This window comes from Tenrec ecaudatus, unplaced genomic scaffold (genome assembly GCF_050624435.1).
Source record: "Tenrec ecaudatus isolate mTenEca1 unplaced genomic scaffold, mTenEca1.hap1 Scaffold_282, whole genome shotgun sequence".
Lineage (NCBI taxonomy): Eukaryota > Metazoa > Chordata > Mammalia > Afrosoricida > Tenrecidae > Tenrec > Tenrec ecaudatus.
In genome coordinates, this window is record NW_027458985.1 from 346,908 (window position 1) to 370,607 (window position 23,700).

The 23,700-nt window shown below is 42.6% G+C and overlaps 1 long non-coding RNA gene across 5 annotated transcripts in view; it reads left to right on the forward strand.

The window, feature by feature from the left end:
- The first annotated feature begins 7,486 nt into the window (after positions 1–7,486).
- The window catches only part of LOC142436453 (uncharacterized), a 78,370-nt gene continuing 62,156 nt past the window's right edge, over positions 7,487–23,700 (forward strand). For all 5 annotated transcript variants that reach the window (XR_012781950.1, XR_012781951.1, XR_012781949.1 and 2 more), the window contains exons 1-2: positions 7,487–7,646; positions 7,941–7,983. This is a non-coding gene — a long non-coding RNA (uncharacterized LOC142436453). The remainder of the gene's footprint in view (positions 7,647–7,940; positions 7,984–23,700) is intronic.

Below are 23,700 nucleotides of genomic sequence, written 5' to 3' on the forward strand. Positions count from 1 at the left end.
TTATGGACTTGATCTAAGCTGGGATGTTTTCTTAATATACAAATACTCTTTGATATAAAACTCTTTCTTACACACATGTGAGTTTCTCCCTGGATTTGTTTCTCTAGTATACCCAGAATAGCACATGGTGTTAGAGAATAATATTAAATCTGTCATGGGCTGCCTGAAGGACAAGCAGGTCTGTCTTGGAGTAAACACATCTTGTTTAATTCTTGTAATCATTCAAATAAGATTGTAACTCACTTATTTGGGCATGACATTAAGGAGAACCAGAACCCAGAGAATGATCTTGTACTTGGTAAAGTAGAATGTCAATGAAAATGTGAGAGACTTTCAATGGGACTGATTGTCATAAGGCTGCAATGATGAGTCCAAAGAGAGGGATGATTGTAAGGATGGCGCACTTTCGGGCAGTATTTCATCCTGTTAGTATTAGTCTGGGTACTTTAGAGAAACAAATCCAATGAAACTCATATGTATAAGAGAGTTTTATATAAAGGCAAGTGCACATCAAGAAAACATCCCCAACCGGTGCTGCCCAGGCCCACAAGTCCAACATTAGCCCATACGTTCAACACCAATCCACAAAGTCCATTTCCATCTCAAAAATACATGTATTGACACCGACTGCAGGAGGAAAGCTGAGTCAATTAATGTGTAAGCATCTCAGCTCTGGCAGAGGTCTCAACATGGCTGCTCCAGTATCTAGGGTGCATTGGGGTGGGTTCATGTGGCTTCTTCTCAGGGATGTCTTGCAGGAAGTAACCCTTGCCAGCTGAAGCAGGGAACTGGCTAAGGCAGCTGCACCTTGGTCCAACCATCAGAAAACAAGAGACCCGAGAACTAGAAAGATGAGGCTCACCGAGCCATTTAGCACTCTGCCCTTCAATTAACACCACGTGTTTATCCGCTACATTGCACAATAAACTAACCACCTCACTGTTGTTCATGTGATCACTGTGAACTTAAGCCAACTTAAAGATCCCTAACAAAATATTATGCAGGTTATTGTAAGTTAAAATTATTACATAAACATATATTTGTGAGTATTCACTGGAATGAAAATATTGGACATGCAGCTGATGGATTGGAGAAAATTTGAGGCTCACATAAGAATTTTATACTGCATTAATATTTTTATAAGGAGTTTTGGTGGCATAGTGGTTATGCATTGTGCTAAGATTTGCATTCACCAGTTTGCAACTACTAGCCACTCCATGGAAGAAAGACGGGGATTCTACATCAGTAAAAATCAGAAACTCACTATAAATTGGCATTGAAATAATGGCAGTGCGTTTGGGTTTGGTTTTCTTTTAATATTTTTAACTTGACAACAAATGGCACTAGTTAGTGTCCTGAATTGTAAACTGAGATCTGAGTAGATATTGTTGTGAAGTCTGCCTTTGGGTAGATGGTAAAAAAGGCCATCCCTATAAAAAGAAGTATGGTCAGATGCCTGGAGATTCCCTAGAATCACACTCTGCACAATGGTCCCTAGAGAGGTGCTGACAAGGCGAGGGAACCACAGCGTCTGAGAGGAAAGCATCACTGACCTAAGTCTCTTGCATCTGCTTAAACCATGACCTGATGTACTAAGGTTTGTGTCTGGGCTCACACTGACTTCCCATCACTGTGTCTCTAGCACAGTAATACACGGCTGTGTCCTCAGGATTCACAGAGCTCAGTTTTAAATAAACTTGGCTCTTGGAGGTGCCCAGGTGATGCTGACTTGGGCCTGGAGAGCTGGATTATAGTCTGTGCTCCCATCACCCCGTATATCACCAACTCACTCCAGTCCTTTTCCTGGGGCCTGGCAGATCCAGTACATACCATAGCTGGTTAAAGAGAATCCAGAGACAGTACAGGTGAGAGACAGGGTCTGTGAGGGCTTCACCAGTCCAAGACCTGACTCATAATTGCACCTTGGCCAGGATACCTGGGTATAAAGACAAACACAGTGAGTCGTGTGCTCAAATGCTGTAATCTCAGACTTCATGTACGAATCTCTGAAGCACTCACCTCCCAGAGTTGCCACCAGAAACAAGAAAAGCCATACACAATTCATGTTCATGTGGCTGAGATTCATGATAAAGGAATGCTCTCCAGGGTGAGAAGGCATATGACTTTAAGTACATGTATGCTGTGGTTTCATCTGAATGCATATTAGGCATTTGCATGTGGGAGGTGCGGTTGTATGTAAAAAGGTGGAAAGGGCAGAATGGTGGTGTCCAAGTGTGTAATCTAAAAAGACTTTCCCCCAGCTTTGTCTTCCCTAAAAATATGCCAAACATTAGAGGCTATTTGCCAGCGTATTGTGGGAGGTAATTGTTTCCATGGAGAGCCAGAGAAGTGGTCAAACCTGCTCAGTGACATCCAAAGTTAGGCTGCCATCCTGAATCTGAGATCCGTCCATCTTGGCACAGGTATACCCCAATCCCTCCCCTTCCTATTGCCTGTATACCCCTAGATTTTCATCCTCTCATTACTGTATTACCTATAGTATGACCCCTCCCTGTGATGTGTGTCTTTACCTGAAATTAGGGGGCTTGCACACCCTCAAAGGTATATAAATCTTGGTTAGAAATAAAGAATCTCTCTCCCGTGGTGCTCTCCTCTGCGGTCCTCGCTTCCGTGTCCCCTCTCCCCTTGTTCTCCTTCCCCTCACTCTCCTGCCCTCAGGTCTCCCATCTCTATGGGAATCACCGAGCGGGGCTACGGTGAGCATGCTAACATGAAATTTGTCTGATTCCATCATTTTACTCTTTCTTCTATCGCCTGTATTTCTCTATGAGTTTACTATAATCTTTAATTATTATCACTGTACAATTGTGCCTACCAGACCTGGGATGATTTGTGAGGCGCTGGCTACCCTGACAGCCATGGGAGAATACAGTCTTCTCCCTGAGGTCTTCACTCTAGCAATCATACAAACATCTGTGCAGATTTCATGTTTAATGTAGCTTTATGTCATTTCCATCAAAATACCCAGATGTTCTATTGAAATTAAAGACAATCTCTATCCTAACGATGTTTAGGTAACAAGACCAGGCCTACCTGAATCTTTCCATACATCTGAACACATAGGGAAACAAGAGTATGTCATCCATAAAGCTCCTTGGCCCTATGATATTTCAGAATATTTAGAAAGGAGTAAAAATACTTTAACCCTATGTTCTAGATTTAGAGTTGGAATAAAAGGTTTCCTAACAATATGGTTATTGTGTGGTTAAAAGAAACCACAGAAATAAGAAAAAGTGCATTTATCCTCTCATGAGTTAGTACCGAGGGTGGGCATTGGGCTCAGTGTATTTTGAGAGGCGCCTGCTAACAGCAAGAGGCGTTTCCTGGACTTACACTGTCTTCCACATCTGTGGGTACCTCAGCAACATTCTTTTCTGGTACTGAGCTTTCAGACTCTTGGTCAGGAGTATTACCTGGAGTTGTCTCTGCAGGTTTCCTGCCATGGGCAGTAGAGCTACCATAGTGGTCAGCACAGCAGTTCTAGCTGACCAGGCACTGCAGTCCTTACCCAGACTCCTGTCTTCACTTCTGTCTTCTCTTGGTCCAGAGCTGGTGGGTCCTTAGCATCCATGCAAGTCTGCTTTCTCCCTGAGACTGGTTTTCTGTCTGGACTCACACTGACTCTCACTCACCGTGAAAAGCTTGGGCCATAGAGAATGATACAAGTTGCGAACACTCTGAATTGGTTGCAGTGAAATGAAGTGAGATCGATTCATGTAGATATTTATATAGATATTGTTATGAGATATATGCCACAATAAAATATCAATCAAGAAAGACATTTGCCTGAAAGACAATCAAAGTATTAAACAGAGGTTAGGGTTCATTCTGTCCACAGAAATAGGAACCATACTTAAAGCAGATTTCTATTCAAAGTAATTCAAGCAAGAGAGTTATAGAGTTATTTATTCCATGTTAAGGAAGAAATTGTCAAGTGAGAATTCTTTTTATGGGTTTCTGTGATGCTTTTGGGAGGGAATTTTGCAGCTGTTGGTAATTGTTGAACACAATAATAATCTAATGCCATTTGTGTTAGTCTGGGTACATTAGATAAATGATCCACAGAAACTCATATGTATAAGAGAGTTTTATATAAAGGTTAAGTGCACATCAAGAAAACATCCTAACTCAGTGGTACCCAAGCCCACAACTCCAACATTAGCCCATATGCCCAACACCAATCCACGAAGTCTTCTTCCATCTCACAAAACATGCACAATGAGGCCGATGGCAGGAAGAAAGCCAAGTAAGAGAATGTGTAAGCATCTCAGCACAGGCAGGGTCACCCCTCAGCTGTTCTAGCACTCAGGGCTTCATGGGGGTAGGTCCATGCAGCTTCTCTTAAGGGATGTTCTTGCAGGAAGTGAGCCTTGCCAGATGAAGCAGGGAACTGTCTAAGGCAGCTGCACCCTTGTCTGACCATCAGAAAACAAGTGACCCTAGAACTAGAAAGGCGAGGCTCACCAAGCCATTTATCCCTCGGCCCTTCAATTGACCCCATAAGTCTTTATCGGCCAGGTTGGCACAATAAACTATGTACCTCTCCATTGAATTATGTATGAGAAGAATGTTGAAAATATTATTTTGTAGCACATATATGATAAAAATAACTTAGAATATGACATAGTTTTCATTTTTTACTCACAATTAGAAACTGATGGAGAGTGTTGCTGGTACAACATTTCAAAAGACTAGCTAAAATATTCAATCAGAAAAGAGATTATGATATAAGCCAGAAATTTGAATTTATAAAAAGTGTTAGCAATGGAATAAATATTCTTTATTTAATATTTTATTTATTGTCTCACTTTTCCTCCAAATCTGTTTTATTGGGGGCAAATGCAGTTGTCATATCCATCCGTAGTTCAAGTGCATCAAGCAGTATTATACAACTGCTACCCCAATTAGCTTGAAAACATCATCTTCCTTTCTCAACTAGTGGCACCATCTCCCTTTATTCCACCACCACCACCACTCCACTGTAGTCCCAGAAACCCTTATTCTACTTGCTGTCTCTTTATGTTAATCAATTCTGGCTTTCATCTACCATCAAAAAGAAAAACATATCGCTGAAATTCAAGAATGCTATCCCCCAATGACAAAATACATGAGATAAACTCCAATAAGAATTTAAATTGAGGAAGCAGGCAGTCCAAGTGCAGTCAGCAGCCCTTCCTCGGAATCCATAACAGACCTAGGTGTGCTTCAGATGTGTCAGTCTGGCTACTGGAATGTGAGGATCTTGTCAGTTGACTGCCTTTCTCAGGATATTCTGGATCCAAAAGCACTCTTTAGTAGCTGGTGTCCTGCAACACGCCCTGTGGCTCATGCTGAACACGCAAACTGCTTGTCATATGCATTATATTGAATACAGCAAGAAACAACAAAAAACACCTACTCCCTGCCTTCAAGGAGATTTCAGCTCACAGCACAGCCTTATTTCTCTATGTTTGCTGTTCTTCAACTGCAGCACAAAGGAGGGATGCTTGCAAACCTCCCTCCCTGCACTGGCCACAGAGTGAAACCACTGGCTGTGAGGACTGCTGCCTACTCTGATGGTGAGCCGGCTCTGTCTCTTCTCTGTGAGCAAACTACTGTTGCACACAGAGCCTGTGTGTGAGCTGAGCTTTTGTCAGTGACTTCCGACACTGGTTTAACAGAAATCAACAGTTATATGTGTGCAGTACACAAGAAGGGGAGTAATTCAACTTGAAGGGAGAATAAGGTTATTTTTATAAAAGAACCTTGTAAATTGGAGCACAATCAGGAAAAATATATTTAAAAGGAAAACCATTAACATGTTAAGAAAGATTTTTAAAATAATATAAAAGATGTCACAGAAAAGGATGATATAATTAAAATGAGAATACGATATATGAAGTTTTGTGGAGACCAGGATGATGGAAAAAATAGAACAATTTTTAAAAATAGAACAATTCCTGATAATAATATGAAGTATGATTAAACACAATGCAGAATACACAGAAAACAAATTAATGGACATAAATAAACAAAACAAGATGCAAATTCAGAAATTCGATAACTATAAGCCATTGGCACCGTTGAATCCCGAATCACAGTGATTCTAGGACAGAGTAGAACTGCTCCGTAGGGTGTCAGACACTGTTAATCTTTTGGAGGAGCAAACAGCCTCATCTTTCTCGCTTGGAGGAGCTGGTGATTTCAAACTACTGACATTGAACTTTGCATCCCAATGTAAAATAGATAAAAAGATGGCAAAATGAAAACCTGTGCCAGGGGAGGCTAAGAGTTAAGTGAGAAAGCCCTAATTCCAACAGGAAATCCTCCCTGTCATCCATCTGTGCCTGTCTAAGGCTGGGTTCTCTGCGCCCCCTGCTGCCCAGTGTCTTCCCTGCAGGGGAGGTTTGTGTCTGGGCTCACACTGACTTCCCCTCACTGTGCTCCTTGCACAGTAATACGTAGCCGTGTCCTCAGCGGTCACGGAGCTCAGCTGCCGGGAGAACTGATTCTTCGATGTGTCTCTGGTGATGGAGAGTCGGCTTTGGAAGGACGGGTTATAACCTGTATTACCACCATAATCTATGCACCCCATCCACTGCAGCCCCTTCCCCGAGGTCTGGCGGATCCAGCTCCAACGGGTAACCACTGCTTGTTATGGAGAAACCAGAGACAATGCAGGTGAGGGACAGCTTCTGGGAGGGCTTCACCAGTCCTGGACCCGACTCCTGAAGCTGCACCTGGGACAGGACGCCTGCAAATTAAAAAAAGAAAATTCCATGTCAGTCACAACTATCTCCATAGACCCAGGTCGGATATCTGAATCTCTCACCTTGGGGAACTGTCACAGGCACAGCAGAACACACAGCAATAGCATCTTTAGACCACAGCTCTGTTTCCCAAGAGACCCACAGCCCTGTCTGAAGAGAACTGATAGTTTTCCCACCCCAAGGGTGAAATTGTACCCTAGTGCCTGAAAGATAATTTGCATATGAGGGAGTCCTGTCCTTATAAACAGAAAGTGATAGAGGCCAGGCCCCCCTTTATCTTCTGAGCCCATGGTACGGTAACTGTTTGAACTCATATGTTAAGCAGGGACCCTCAGTTCTTGCTTCAGCCCCATTAACACTTTGGCAGAGTTGGGGGTTTGGGTGTTTCCAGTTTGTTAGGAGGATGCACATCCACACCCAACGTACATGGTTCTATCTCAACCATGTCACCCATGCACTCCCTCTGCAAAGGGCCAAATTACTGGTGCCTCAGCCATTGTTATCTGAGTCTTTGCCGCTGGAGTTTCAGCCACAGGTGTGGACCCTTTGGCGTGGACCGCCTCTCTCCTCTCTGGCTCCTCCCCGAGCCCCGCCCCAAGCCGGCCAGGCCCCGCCCACCCCCTCACCAGGCGCCTGTGCTGGCATCTCAGCAGAAATGGGCGGGGAAAGAGCTGCCTTGAGAGGAAGTGAAGGCAGACCCCTACCCCTCTCTGACCCCGCCAGCTCCTCCCACCCCGGGTCACGCCCAGACAGGGCCGGAAGTGGCGGTGTCTTATTCTGAACTGCAACTCACTGCAAGGATTCCACTGTCGGTGCTCTGCTTGCGGTGCCAGAGAAGCGCCCACAGCCTGAGCACCCTGTTGCCGGCGCTCCCAGGTGGGAGGCTCTGGGCTCCGGGACATGTATGTGGGCGGAGGCTGTTTTAGTCCAGCTGACTAGGGTGCAAGCGCCCTTTCTCTCCCCCAGGAACCCTGCCAGCGCTTCTCTTGGTGAGAGGTGGGCGGGTGTCCCCAAGGCCGGTCCTATTTCCCTGCTTTCAGATTGGTTGTGGTTCATGGTGGGAGTCCCTGTTGGAGAAAGGGGATCCCGGCTGGGGTTTGGGGCTTCGGGGTTCCCTGATTCTCTCTTTGCGGGTCTCCTAACCCCCCTCCCTTGTTTCCTTCCGCACAGCGATGCCTCCTCCCGAGACTCCTTGCGCCTCCTCAGCTCAAAGGTGAGCCCGGGATCTTGTTCTGCTGACCTCTCTCTGGACCCAACCAGAGTCTGTTCTAGGCGCAAGATCTCTTGCTGGTCCGTGACAGAAACGTCTTCCCTGGCTTTAAAATATTGGTGGCCGCCCTTTCTTCTTACTCTGTTTTTATTTCTATCTATATATTACTAAGGTTTTTAAAATCATTCCCATTTCATTTCCTTTCTATTCTTTATTGTTTCTGTTGGGTTCAGTTTGTGAAGCACAAAAGGAGTGGATGCCTAGAGATGAAATAACATGCGAGTGTCTGTAAGGATGCCTGGGTGGGGTCGGGGTGGGTCGCTGGCGGAGTTGGGGAGGGTGAGGGGACTTGGGGAGTAAGAATGAAGGATTGAGGGGACTGAACACTACAACTGAAGGTGACTAATAAGTCTGCTTAAAGGCGATTTAATCATAGTGGGAAAATAGACGATGTGAAATCGATTGTGGTAATGATTGTGGAATGCTTAAGATGGCTGAATTGTGGGATTATGTGGGATATGTGGATTAAGTGCCCCAAAACATGTTAAAAAGAAAGAAAGATGCTCTCCATCACAAAAGTAATCTAACTAAACTATGCACAGAAGAATCAAAAACCAAACTGAAACAAAGGAACCAAAAACAAGGTAATGTTAAGGTGTTCAACCTCTATTTGGGGGATGAAACTGGAAGTGACCCTGAAATGGGCCCTTGGCGTTTGAACGTTGTGAGGCTGAAGGACAATTTATTTGGGGCTGGTGTAGTGGGCGTTGGCCCTGGGGCCCTTGGCCAAGGCGCCTCTGCCAGCTGTCCAGGCAGCAGCAGGCTCATGGTCACCAGGATGTCGCAGGCTGTGATGGTGGAGTAGTTTGGAATGTGCCAGTTGAGATGCCTGGTCGGCGATGTGCCCAAAGGTGTCTTTGATCAACGAGTGCACAACGCTCATGGCCCTGAACGAGATACTGGAGTCTGAGTGGACCTACTGGAGCATCTTGTGCACATAACACACAGTAGGTCTCCTTGCCGCTGCATTGGCATTTCTTGCTGTGCTCCCTTTGAGCCTTAGCTGCAGCCTCCTTGGGACTCCTCCCTGGAGCAGGCAGGGACTTAGCAGGGTCAGGTGGGTTGTTTGACTGGGACGGTACACCTGGTAAAGGTAATGTAGGTGTCCTAAGGCGAGCTGAGGGAGGACAGAAACCTCCCCTGGAGCAGAAATTGTTGTAGCTCACTGGATCTTGATTTTTAGTAGGAATTTAGACCATGAAAGAAGGACCTCTAGATCCCTCTGACCTGTTGGGGTTTCAGCAGGAAGTGTTGGAAAAGTTACCACAGGGATAACTGGCTTGTGGTGGCCAAGTGTTCATAGTGATGTCACTTTTTAATCCTTCAATGTCGGATGATTTGATCTAATCTTCCTTGTAAGATGGGGGTGGAAGGGTGAGGGGCAGGAGTAGAGGAGGGAGGACAGGAGAGAGGAAGGAGGTGAGAGGGAATGATTGGAGCTGCCTCCACACTCCCTGATCGCCCCTAGCCTTGAACCCCGGGCAGCCACATGCTGGAAAAGGTGTGTAGGCCAGCCACTGAGTGGGGACTTGTTTTTCTCGACACTACCTAGGTGGTCAATGAGGAGGTCCTGTTAGGAAAATGGGTTGGAGATGCTCACATTGTGCACTTGTGTGTCAGCATGCCGTTTGGATCCCTGGCCCGCTGTCGGCACTCTCCCACCCTGGGGTCCCCAGGCTTTCCCACCTGTCTCACAAACTTGAATAGTTGAGTTGGATCCCATTTTATTTTTGTAGATCTTATCATTGTTTCAAAATGTTTCACACACACAAAAATCTATTTTCAATTTCATTATTTATGTGATTTTGGTGTGTACATAAGTGCATGTGTGTGTACCATACACGTTTTTGTAGTATCCTTTTTGATAACAACTAAGGATGTTTACCAGTAGTTTTGTTAGGGCAAAATGTGTGCTACCTGCTAACTGCATATATAAATCTCCTAGTACTGCTTTTGCCCATTTTAGCCCTGCAGGCAGGCTGGCCGGCTCTCCCTGCTCTCTGGCAAACAGCATCACCTCCTCCTCCTCTTGTGTTTTAGAAGGGTATAGGTGTGTTTGAAAGATGGTCAGCATCTTAATATGTAAGGGTTAATGGTTTGGGAGTTGGAGATTAGCAGTTTATCATTAGGGATTTAAGTACCAAGTATTTTTGTGTGTTGAAATGTTGCCTAGAACATTTTAACATTTACTACCTATATATAGTATTTATGACCTATTTGGCAACTTTTAAAAAATTTAATAAATCTTTTTATTGGGGCTCATACAACCCTTATCACAATGCATAAATATATCAATTGAGTAAAGCACCCTTATACATTAGTTGCCCTCGTTATTCTCAAAATTCTCCTTCCACTTGGGTTCCTGGAATCAGCTCGTTTTCCTTTTTATCCCTTCCCTTCCCTCCCCGCTCTCCCCTCCCCCATGAACCCTTAATAGTTTATAAATTATTATGTTATCTTATACTTCCAGGCCTCTCCCCTCACCCACCTTCCCATTGCCCATCCCCCAGAGATTAGAGGAAGGTGATCACACAATGATGGTTTTTGTTCTTGGTGTCTGCCACCTGGTCCGTTCAACACCTTGTATTCGCTTAGGTTGCGCACTTCTCTGTGGGCTTTGTTGTTTCCGAGCTAGATGGCCGCTTGTTTGCCTTCAATTGGCAACTTTTTTACATGACATCTTCAATTTATGATGAATAAGGAATTTTCTTTTCTTCTTTTTGGAAGTCATTTTCTTCTTTTTATTAATTCTTTTTTTCTGATCAATCTAGCTAGTATCATTTTTAATATGAGTGGTGAAAATGGATATGTATGTTTATCCTGATTCTGCGATGGGGTGAACTTTTTTCTCTTTCTCTTACATGTGACATTTTCAAAGTTTTTTTTACAAGAATGTATATTAGCATATTGAGTTTTACCTATTTCATGTTAGATTTGTAGTTGTTTTTTTTTAACATGAAAAGCTTTTTACTTTGTTTATTATTCATTCTGTGTCAATTTAGATAATTGACTTTTCCCCCATCACTAGGCATATTTGAGTGTTCATTTTCTTGTGTTAAATCAATTCTGGGATGAATTAGAATTAATCTTGATGCATGCTTATTTTAATATATTGTCTGACTCAGTTTCCTATTTTAAAAATAACTTTTTCATTCAGATCCATTATCAACACTCGTCTATAGTTTTCTTAAAATATCGTCATCTGACATGGGTATCAGGTTATTTCTTGTCTCATAGAAAATGTTACTAAGTGCTCTAAAAACTATTGTTATGTTGGAACCCAATAAGTTGAACTTAAGCAACAAAACAGTAAAAAAGTGCTTATTAATCTTATGTGAATACTCTAGCTGCCAGAATTTTTAGTTTTCATCTATCTTACAGTTAGGCTGGAAGTTTCTCAAGAAATTTTATTTTGATTCAATTGATTATAGACCTTCTAAGCATCCTGCAATCCAGTGAGTAATTATTGTCAGTCTCTTGCTCTGCTGGATCCTCTGAACTTCCAGCTGAACCCTCAGTGTACAGGACTGCATGATTTACAGTTTCCTAGACAGACAAATAGCTGCTCACCACTTAGTGAGTGTGTTGTTTTAGACTAGAGCCCATGTTCCTGAAAGTACTCTGCCACCTGGCATGCTGTGAGGCCCTTAGAGAACTGCCTTCAGCTCACCAAAAGAATGGACTAATGAGGGGTGGAAATGCCTCAGTGATTTTGTTGTCACCTTGTTTGTTCCAACTTTTTTTAACTGAAGAAACCTCTTCCCTTTTTTTCATGAGAGAAATAATATCTTTTGTAAACATAACACACTAATGTCTTTGTGTTTGCGCTGGGTGTATATTTGTGGTTTCTGAGACTGTTGTCATATCATCTGTCATTGAGTCAGTGCCATCTCACTGGGACCCATTGCACAACAGAACAAAACATTGCACTCTCCTGTGCCATCCTCATAATTGAGGATGAACGCATGTTTTTAAAAAATTTATTTATTTTAACTCATTTTATCAGGGGCTTGTACAGCTTGTATTACAATCCATGCATATATCAATTGTGTTACACACATTTGTACATGTTGCTATCATCACTTTCAAAACATTTTCTTTCTACTTGAGCGCTGTATCAGCTCATTTTATTCTTCCCTCATGAAGCCCTGATAAATTATAATTTTTTATTGCTTTTTCGTGTCTTATACTGTCTGATGTCTCCCTTCACCCACTTTTCTGTTGTCCATCCCCCTGAGAAGGGGTTATATGTAGATCATTGTGTTCATTTCCCCTTTCACCCCTCACCTACCCCTTACTCTCCTGGTATTGCCACTCTGATTATTGGTCCTGATGGGTTTATCTGCCCTTGATTCCCTGTGTTTCTAGCTCTTTTCGGTACCCATGTGCATTCTCTGGTCTAGCCAGTTTCGTACAGTAGATTTGGGGTCATGATTGTGGGGTGGGGGGAGCACTAAACAACTAGAGAAAAGTTGTATGTTTCATAGGTGTTATACTGAACCCTAACTGGCTCATCCTTGTGACCCATTCTGATAGGTTAGTTTATTGTGCCAACCTGGCTCATAGGAACATGGTATAAATAATGTTGCAGTTTGATTGGAGGGCAAAGAGATAAATGGCTAGGCAAACCGTGCCTCTCTCTCTCTTGCACTCTTCTCATCAGATCAGGGTGCGCCTGCTAGTTCTCTGCCACAACTTGTGAGCTACACTAAGTGTTGGCCTAACAACCTGTGGATCATGTCACTAGAGCTTGAGGTTCCTTTGAGAAGTGCTTCATCATGTTGCTGATGTATGCATCACTTGAGCTTGGGACTGTTGGATCCTATCTTCTTGCTCTTTGTTGATGATCTGCCCTTTGTTTGCTGCCTGTGTCCAGACTGCCTGCATTGCCGTACATAAGACTCACCTGTCTGCTTCCTTGACCTTGGACCCAGTGGCCCTCATGAGTTGAAGGACTTCCAGTATATTAAATGTTTCAGGAAGTGAGTTGAACTGAGCACTCTGGACAGCTGTGTGAACAAATTAGCTGCTATATTCTTTTGTGCTTTATATGTCTATCCATTATATAGAATATATAATAATATATAATGATTATATATAATGGTTTTATATATAATGATTATATATTGTATATGTAATAGATGTATGTATGCACATATCTATATATATTCACAAGTGTCCTGGTTTTGTTTCTGTGTAACACACCCTTCTGTAAGGGGGTGTCCAATTGCCTACAGATAGACTTTGGGTCTCACTCCACACTACCCCTCTTTCAAATTGATAGGATTTTTTGTTCTGTGTCTCTGATGCCAGATACCTGATCCTATTGACACCTCATGATCACACAGGCTTGTGTGCTTCTTCCATGTGGACTTTGTAGCTTCTCAGTTTGATGGCCTTTAGGACCCCAGAAGCTATATCTTTTGATAGCCAGGCAGCATCAACTTTCTTCACCATATTTGCTTCTGCACCATTTTGTCTTAATCGATTGTGTCAGGAAGCTGAGCATCATGGAATGCCAGGTTATTAGAACAAAGTCTTCTTTCATTGAGAGAGTACTGGGGTAGAGGTCCAATGTCTATCTGCTACTTTTATACTTAAAATTTAAATATATTTACATAGATATGTTACCCTTTTGTCATATATATGTGTACATATGTAAATGACTGTATTTAGAACTCTATAAATGCCCTTTGTCTCCTACTTCTTTCCTCTATTTCCTTTTACTTTCCTCTTGTCCCACTATCATGTTTGGCCTTCATCAGTTTTCAGTAATTCCTCTCATTACATTGCCCTTGATCACGCCCTACCAGGCATCCTACACTCTCCTCAACGTCGATTTTAGATCACTTGTTGTGCCCTTGACCCCAGGCTTACAGCCACTTCCTTTCCCCCACTTCCCTGTTTCCTTTATCCCCCCCCCCAGAACCATCAGCCCCATTGTTGTCTCCTCTGGTGTGTTTATCCTGCCAATCTTATCTAGACAGACATGCGGAGACAATAATAAGCACAGAAACAAGACAGAGCAAAATAACAACAACAAAAAAGGAAGCAACCACCGGAAAAAAAGAGAAAAGACTTAAGAATCATTCCAGGTTTGTTCGTTGATCATTAGGAGTATTTTACTGTTGGTTGAGTCTGATGTGGTACCATGCCTTGGCCACTCAGTCTGTTTTTTTGTATTTCCCGGGCACTTCATTGCTTTGCTCCTCTTGCTGCTCTGTTGCATGCCCTTAGAGTTTTGCCCCAGTGTGGTGAAGTCAGATCGAGCACATTTCCCACAGTGTGCCACAGTGTTGTCCCTCATAGCGCTGTGGGTCATTAAGGGATGCCGTGTCTTGTGATTGGGATGGCCCTATGGTCCTCTCTGTGCATTAGGCAATTTGAGCAGGAATATCATTCTTCGGGTTTGGTGAACCATTTGTCGCAGTCACTTTGTTAATCCATTTGGTAGTGGGATTCATGTTTTTCACTGCCCGTCATCTTTACCAAACAAAATATCCTTTTCGAGGAATGATCTTTTCTGATATATGTCCAAAGTATATAATATGAACTCTCACCATCCTTGCCTCTAAGTAGCACTCTGACATTACATCTTCCAAAACAGACTTGTTTGTCCTTTGCATGTCCATGGTATGTGGGACATTCTTGTCCAGAACTACAATTCTAATATATTCATTCTTCTTCAGCCTTCCTTTGTTCATCTTTCAAATGCACAAGAGTCAATTGACAATAGCCTGCTTTGGTCAGGTGAAACCAGTCCTCCAGGTAATATCTTTTCCTTTCAATACTCTAAAGAGGCATTGTTCAGCAGATTTATCTAATGCAATGATTGATCTCTTGACTGTTATACTTTCAGTATTCAGGATATTTGTTTGTTTGGTCTTTTTTCTATACACCAACCAATTTTTTTTCTGGAAGGAGTTAAAATTTACTCAAGCTTTAGATTAAGAATTTTGATCAAGGAGGGGCTGTCGGAGCCAGCTCAGGAGTCAAACCGTCCTGAAAGAGGGGGAATGATTATTAGGGTAAAAAGAAGAGATTAAAAGTATTGGGAGGGCAACAGTGAATACTGAAGCTTCGGGTTTGTTTTACATACTCCTTTTATCCATGCAGAAACAACCCGGGGTTTATTATCTCATTGTTAAGCAAGCACATTTGCTACACATAGCAATTTTGTCTTCTGCCAAGGCAGACATCCCTGAGAAAATTAAACAACGTATCTTCCCAGACTTTGCATACTTTCTTGTTCTTTTTTTTTTGTTGTTCTTGTTCTTAACAGTATGTTCAAAACGTAAAGTCACAGAAGAAATCAGCAAACACTGACACATAGTTCATGAGAGTTATCAGCTGTTTCAAAGCTGAGTCTTAATGGCCTTCAACAGCCCCCGCTTTTTTATTTACTGAAGACGTCTTTACTCAAAACGTCAGCAGATCACTGTGTCTGTCTTAGGTTGTGAAGTCCTGAAATCGCCCTTACCCGTCATCAGTCACTGTCTGCAGGAGACTATGACCTGTCTTAGGTTGGAATACTCAGACTCGATTTTACCCGTCTGACTAACCAGCCTCTGCCTTATACTCCTGTTTGGGGAGGGAGTGAAGTATGCAGGTGTACTTCCTGTAATTTTGTTCCTAAAGCCAATAATTCAACCATAACCTTGTGCAGTATCATAGGGAGTATGCATAAGATAAACAATACACACACTCCCGCTGTGACTAGAGAAAAAGCATGTGAGGTAGGCCTCTGAGATTTCCTAACGAAGGGAAAGAATCTTGAAAATGCTAGAGCCAATCCTCAGCAACCTTGTCGACATCAAAATAAAGAGACTTAGCATCTTTTATGGCTAATATTTCTTGATGGAGTTGTAATCAATCTAAAGACTCATTAGCATTGTGCCAAGTACCTTGAAGATGATTCTACACTTTAATCCAGCTATACTGACTGTTAGTGTACTATTTAGGTGTAACACAGATCCATGTATGTACAGCATGGCACTGTAGACTAGACCTGGCCTTAAGCCCCTGCACCTCGTCTCCTAAATACATGACCATGTCATAAAGAGCATTTACTTTTTGTTCTAACTTCCTGTCTATATCTTCTTGAGTACCCAAAACATTAGTCACATCTTTGGATAATTCATTTCCACAGTGGGCAGTTTGTAAGATTTGTGAAAGTACAATTGCTGCAGTAGTAGCAGTAGCAACTAAACTTAATATAGCTAAAATACTTGCTATAAGCAAACCTACAAAACACTTAAATCTGGTTGATGCTTTTTCAGTCTCTTCTAATACCTGTAACCCTCTTTCTGAATACCAAGGCCCAGTAATATTCACTGGCAGCATAACAAAAGAAGGTTGATATAAAATGGCGATGACAATACCTTCAGGGGACCAGGTAATACAATTAGACAAATTGCAGTTATTACAAGACCTGTTAAACTTAGAGTCATCATGATCTATAGTAATATTCCCTGCCAAAAGTACATAAGGCGATGGTACGCAGGCAGTAACATTTCCCTGTGGTCTGGAGGTAGGGCCCATAAGCTTCATGTCCCCCTAAGCAGCCCCTATTTTCCACCACTGAGTTTGTGGAAAACCCAAATCTGACCACCAAAGCCCTGCAGACAGCCCCTTTTCCCATTTGGCAGTGTTTTTTTTTTTAGTATTGTCCTGGTTAACAGACCAATCGATGATATATCTCTCTTTTGTGACGTTATACCTGATGGGCTTGTCTGTGAGACACGATCTCCACAATATGGTTTTATTATTCTTTTGAATCTCTAGTCTACATGAGGAAAAAGACTGTGGAGTGGGTGGAATAACATTTCCTTCACTTTGTACAGGGAGGGCGTGAGTCATTAACCCACATCTTGATTTCCAGACCTTCCCAGACAGCAGGAAGTAAGAGTGGTGGATCAGAAACTTAAGCCTAGTACTTCTCACTGAGCCATGTCCCCAGAAGCACTCTGAGGCAAATTACCATCTGCATGGTTTGCAAACTGCACCAACCATTCAGGCAGCCCCCATGCTCCATCAGCATCCTGTGTAAAAACCCAAACATGCCCTCCTCCCCATATTAATAGCGGGTTGGGGCCATTCCTCCAGGCAAAACAAGCCAATGATATCTCTTCATAGGCTCTTTGAAGTTGGTGGAAGGGACACTAAAGGCAAATCTCTTACAATATTTTGGATCCAAGGGCGTGGTATAAAAACAATCTTTTAAATCTAAAATGATCTTATATGTATTGGCTGGAATAGCAGAGGGGGAAGGGAGCCCAGCCTGCAGGGCTCCCATAAGTTCCATAGTATCATTAACCCTCCTTTACTGTTTTTCCTTACAAAGCAGCTGCTATCGCAAGCCCCTGAGTAAAGAAAGGTTCAATGTCTGAGCATAGTCTGATATAATCGGACAGGTTGCCCTTTTTTCCAAAAGGTCTCAGCGCTGCCTGGCAGGCAGTATTTGCATTTTCAAAAGCCAATTGTTTCCATTCTGCGGCGGGAAGCACCTCGAAGGAAAGTGTATCTAATAAAGATTGAGTAAAAGAGGCAGTTGGGCCATATTGGGCACAAGCAACCTTGAGTTCTTTTAGCTGTTTGAAAGGAATAGGAGTAAGCCCTCTCCAATAGTTTGTGTTATTTTTCATCAGTTAACCTTATTTAGAGAGCTTGAACCCCATTCTCTGGGCAAAGATGATGGAAGATAAGTCATCCTTTTCCTTGATCCATCTCATTTACCTTTAAACTTCTGCATTCACGTTGGCTCTTGGCATCACCCATGTACCTACAACTAGACATCCTTTGAGTGTAGCGTGCATTCTTTTACAAAGGCTTTATCATTGCCATCCATAAACACAAGAGCTTCAGAGAGGAGAAAATAAACATCCCTCTGGGCCTGTTTCCTAGTTAAGGATGTCTCTGCATTGACTAGTTCACCTCTAGGATTTGCTGTTCATGTCCTTCTGTTTCTTATTGTCCACTTTAAAAAGAAGTTTCACGGATTAGCGTACTCTGCTGTGCATATTACTATGGGCCTCTAATGGATTCCCCCATGCTTAGTAATTTCTTAACACTCAATAAAGTATTTTATTCAAGGAGATGTGAGCTCATAAAGTTTGAAGAGCTCACATGGGTTGGACTGAACACACGCAAGCAGGAAACTCACATAATGACATTTGTGTTTTAACAGTCATATTAACATACACATGCCTACTATGAACAAATCAGCACATATACTAGAACTAACAAATCTTCATACAATACCCTCAGATTAATAAATATACATGCATTTACTTAAGAAAAAACCCACAAAGACACACTAAAATATACTAGAATTATAATAATAGAATCAATGCAGAACAGACTACAAGTTCTGTCACATAGTATAACATATTAAGGCACAGAGTAGTTCATGTGTACTAGCACATACAAAAAAACAGACAAAGTGCATACAAGAATATACACACTGAGCTACAAGAATGTGGAGGTGTGTGGCAGAGACATTTTCTCTGCAGGTAGAGGAAATAGGTACCTAATTTAACTAATCCTTCTTAGGCTCCTCTACATTTCTCCCCTGAGGGTCCCTGTTATCTGTGGGCTTGAGTGACCCCTGAGCCCCGCCCTCTCCCTGTATGGGTGTATGTGTCTGGGTTCCCATAGCCTTTCCCTCTGTGTGTGCCTGACTCAGAAATATGTGATCATAACTACAGCAGTCACAGTACTGATTGACAGAAAATCAGTCCCTGGGCATGTCTCTAGAGAAGGATATTCTGACAGAACTTGAAGGGAACCTGTGGGTGCCCTGTACAGAATAGGATGCTTATAGCCCATGCACAAGGGGACATAGGGCAGGAAGGGAGGTGAGGTCTGTGGAGGCATGTTGAGACTAAGCATAAAATGTGTCTTATCTCCCTTTTCCTACTCTTGTATCAATATGCACAACTGCTAAATTAAACAGCCTTTGGAGAAAAAAACACTGACTCTCAAATTAGCCTGTGGTGGACAAGGACAGACAGGAGCTGTGAATGAATAAAATGAATGAACTCAGAGAAGAAAGTCTCCATTTGGATGAATGGAGAGAGGTGACTTGATCTAGGATTGGGCTACTGGTGGTAAGTTCATGTAGTATGTTGTGTGGAAATATATATATATATATACACACACACACACACATACAAAGATAATAAAGTGAGATCCTTTGCACAGCAGGGACTGTTATCCCGAGGAAGGAGGGAATACAGGAGGGTTATTGAAAGCAAGGGATAAAGTTTTTGATGAAGCCGATGATTTGAACAGAATTTGTCCTAGATGCAGGAATTACCAATTACATGGGAAATTTGAGACAATTCAAGGGAAAAACGAAACAAGCTAAGTTTGAAATCATCCTATCATCAGAGGGAGATTGGGTGAGTGTTTCAGAAAGACGGGAGGAGATGCACTGATTCCCTGAGGGATGCTGAGAAGGAGAAGAATCCCCAGACACAACAGGAAGCCAGTAGTGAAGCTCCATTTGGACCTGCTCCTGGGTCTGAGTCCTGTGCTCTGCAGATCCTGAGGGGTTCCTGCAGCCTAACCTCTTCCACTAGGGTACATTCATGTCTGGGTTAACTCTGACTTCTCCTCACTGTGTGCGTTGGTCTGGGTAGACTAGAGAAACCAATCCATAGACACACGTATATTGTGTATAAGAGATTTAATATAAAGGGCAATTGTACATTTAGAAAGCATCTTAACCCCAGTTAGGGCCAAGCCCATAAGTCCATTATTAGCCCATGTGTCGGATACCAATGTATAAATTCCTCTTCATACTTATGAAATACATACAATGATCCAGAATGCAAGATGGTCACAGGCCAGTGGGCAGAAAGTCTTTGGATCCAGTGGCATTGTAAGCTTTTCAGCGGAGACGGGTCTCTACATGTCTTCTCCAGAACCCAGGGCTGCATGGGGTAGGTCCATGTGGCTTCTATTCAGGGATGTCTCACAGAGAGTCACCCTTGTCAGTAGGGTGTCTCCCAGGGATTAGAGAATCTCTCTTCCACCTCCAAGATGGAATACGGGATTTCCCAGAATTCTCAGAAGGCCATGCCCACGCAGAGGCTTCATTGGCTATGATCCAATTGACAGACTCCAACCCTTCCCTCTTTATCCTCTGAAGTCCCAAATTCACACCAGATTATGTAACTACCATACTGTGCATCTTTTGCACAGAAATACAAAACTGTGTCCTTGAAGTTCAGGTTGTCCATTTGAAGTTATAGTATGTCCTTACCATTGTCTTTGGAGATGGTGAATTGGCCCTTCGGAGAGTCCTACCAACACTATTCATGTATGAAACCCACTGCTGCCCCTTCTCTGGGGCTAGGCAGATCCAGTGTATATTATAAATACAGGCAATGAATGCAGAGACTGTACGGGAGAATATCAGAGAAGCCTCCGACTGCCTCAAGTCTCCCTCAGATGCCATAGCTCCACCTCACACTGGACACCTGCAAACACACAGACATCCTGATCCTGAAAATCATATTTACTGCCTCTCACTCATGCCCCCTCATGCACACTTTCTCTGCATCAAAGCGTCTTTTGAAATTCCAAAAAGGAAAATTGAGCTCAATAGAGATTCCATTGTGACTTGATTTGTTCAGTCTTGAATGGGGGTACCTTGGAATTCCAGAGGTGGAGCAACTGTCCAAGAGCTTCAGAGTTGGGACTTGGATGGTTTTCCTCAGCAGGGGAGGGGTCTATTTGCATACCTTCTGCCTATATAGTCATAAGTAATGTTGAATGACTTCTAAGAGAGTCACTCCAAGAGTAGATAAGAATGTTCTAGATATCTTGGAAAGCCCTGCGTGTGGGGTTCATTATGCAGTGTGCTGCTAAATGCAAGGTCAGTCATTCTAAATCTCCAATGGCTCTGCAGGGGGAAGAATTCTCTACACACCCATGAAGATTTATAGACTCAGAAGCCTACAAGGGCAGCCCTATTCTATAGGGTTGTTAAGAGAAAGAATTGACTTAATGGAAATGTCAACCTACAGTTAGAGACAGTGCCTTGAAATGTGCCCTCCTCCTCTCCACCCCTTAAGTGTGGTGCTTATTCATTTCTTGATGCAGTTAAATAAATATTCCCCTAGAAATATATATTTAATCTGACACAAGCTTCCCTTGTCTAATTCTCTTTTAAATTATCTTTTGGAAAAGAAAATTCATATGCTAAAAGTAAAACCCTCCCCAGCCCCTTCTAGACCTTCCCTTAATTGTCCCCTTGAGCTGAATATGACAGTGGCTCCTGAGTCTCGCTCCTTCCCTGCAGGTTTGTCTTGCCTTGAATCAAGCTTGCCTTCCCTTCACAAATCTTTTGCACACCAAGAATTTTAAGGTACTGAGTTAAACTTAGAAGTTCTGTAGATGCTGAAGGTCTCTACATACCCAGAGAAGCCAATGCTGTCTGTGAATTTGCATAACACATCGGGACGTTTCCAGGGCATCTTCCAAAAACTAGAGGAAGTCTCCCATGCTTGAGGAGTTGATTGTGCTCTCCAAATCTAGGTATTATGCTTTACAATACTAATGCTTTCTTTTTTATTAAATACTTTTATTGGGGGCTCTTAGGGCTCTTATCACAATTCATGCATTCATCCATTGTCAAGCACATTTGTACATATGCTGCCATCATCATTTTCAAAGCGTTTGCTTTGTACTGGAGCCCTTGATATCAGTTCCTCATTTTCCCCTCCCTCTCCCACTCTCCCTCTTTCATGAACCTTGATGAATTATAAATTATGATTTTCATATTTTGCATTGTCTGCTGTCTCACTTCACCTACTTTTCTGCTGTTTGTCCCACTGGGAGGGAGTTCTATGTCAATCCTTGTGATTGATTTCCTCTTTCTACTCCCACCTTCCCATTACTCTCTTGATATCTCTATTCTCATTGTTGGTTCTGAGCGGTTTATCTGTCCTGGATTCCCTGTGTTGCGAGATCTTATCTGTAGCAGTGTAAATATTCTGGTCTACTAAGATTTATAAGGTAGGATTGAGGCCATGATAGTGGGGAGAGAAGCATTAAAGAACTAGAGGAAAGTTGTTTGTTTCATCGGTGCTGTAGTGCACCCTGACTGGCTCTTCTCTTTCTTGTGACCTTTCTGTAAGGGGATGTCCAATTGTCTATAGATGGGCTTTGGGTCGCCACTGCACACTCCTCTTCATTCACAAAGATATTATTTTGTTCTGGGTCTTTGATGTCTGATACATGATCACGTGTACACCTCATGATCATACAGGCTGGTGTGCAAAGAATGTACAGACGTGCTTTATACAATTGATGTATGTATATTTATGGATTGTGATAAGAGTTTTATGAGCCCCTAATAAAATGTAAAAAAAATAATTTGACAAATCCTGGTTAAAGGATATGTTTTTCTCAAGAGAATAATTACCTATTAAAATAATAAATATTGACAAAAATAATATACAACTGTCAATTATTTCAGAAATGGTAAAATCAGGTTTGGTTTGGTTTTCTCTTCACAGGAGATACTTGGGCTGGGATTCACACACATACAATTTCAACCTAAAGTAATTTGGAAAAAATAATTAGGATGGAGAGAAACTGATTGTGTTGAGTGAAGCACATGGAGGTCAGAATTTAACGGCATAGAGAGACTACCAGTCCTTCTGGGATTGATTTCAACTTGTCCCAAGTGTGATTTCTTTCTCCCCTGTCTTCTGAGGAAGAATATGGGCTTTTAATTTTTAGGATCTGCCCTCCAGGAAAATAAGAGGCATGCGAACCTAGTTGCTGAAGGTTCCTTGAAGTGGTCTTCCACATGGGTGAATTGGAAAACTCCAGACACAAGAGCAAAGAAACACTTGGCACCCCCTGCACCTGCTCCTGTGGCAAAGATTGTGTCCCATGTACCCTGAGCTCCCTCTGCTGCCCAATTAGGGTTGTGATGCTTGAGATGTTTGACCATTAAGCCTTCATTGTGTCTCCTAGTACGTTTCCTACATTTTACATGTCAGTGTCCTCAGGTTTCAGATTGTTAAAACACATGCAGCTGGTTGAGCTATAGTGGTTGCAATGCATCAATATGTGAAAACTGAGTTGTTGCTAAGACTCATCACAAGGCTTCTGTGCCACCTAACACAGGTCGTGTTTCCCAGAGCCTTTTAGATCTAGAAACATTGATATTTTCAGACCTGGAAGCTAGACATAGCACTTTGAGACATAGCACATAGCTTTCCCAACTCATGACTGGTCTGTAGCAGCTCTACCTGCACGATCACACCTAGGAATACGGGGGGAAATATAATTTAAAACCATTCTAAGATGAAAAGAACTGCTTTTGACATGAAGGTGCTTACAGGGTAGGACATTCATGTCACCAAGAAGAATCCAGAAGGGTGTCACCTCCACAGGCATCTCTGATTAACATGGTAAGGATGAAGGCCTAAGATACCTGACTTTCATGTGTGACTTGGAGCTCTGTTACCATATTTTACTGTAGGCGATCCACGTGTGCTGTGCTTGTGGAAGCAGAAAGAGGATGGCTCTGAGTAGGAGCAGTAATGGCCTCTAGAGGGGATTTTCCTGACCTGTGTTCTGTGAGGTCAATCTCTACCCTTCATCATTTGCACTGACTGTGGACAAACAATTTCTTCC